Source organism: Otolemur garnettii, unplaced genomic scaffold (genome assembly GCF_000181295.1).
Source record: "Otolemur garnettii isolate 467f Iridium unplaced genomic scaffold, OtoGar3 scaffold00002, whole genome shotgun sequence".
Taxonomy (NCBI): Eukaryota; Metazoa; Chordata; class Mammalia; order Primates; family Galagidae; genus Otolemur; species Otolemur garnettii.
The window spans coordinates 5196921-5197142 of record NW_003852397.1 but is presented as its reverse complement, the minus strand read 5'-3'; positions in this window follow the sequence as shown (position 1 = coordinate 5197142).

Sequence of the window (222 nt, the reverse complement as noted above, 5' to 3'; positions counted from 1 at the left end):
ATGGTTTGCTCAGAAACACGGAAAGGTCAGGGCACACTAGTGGGGACAGGTACACTGGGAAGGACAAGACAGGAGGTTGATTTTCAGGGACAGTTCAGAGGTAGAACCCCAAGTTTTCAGAATTTGTATAAAGTTAAATACCCAAACACACTGTCTATCCGTCTAACATCTATCCATCTATTGCCCTCTCCATTTTGATTTTAGAAGTAAAAATTTAAACAG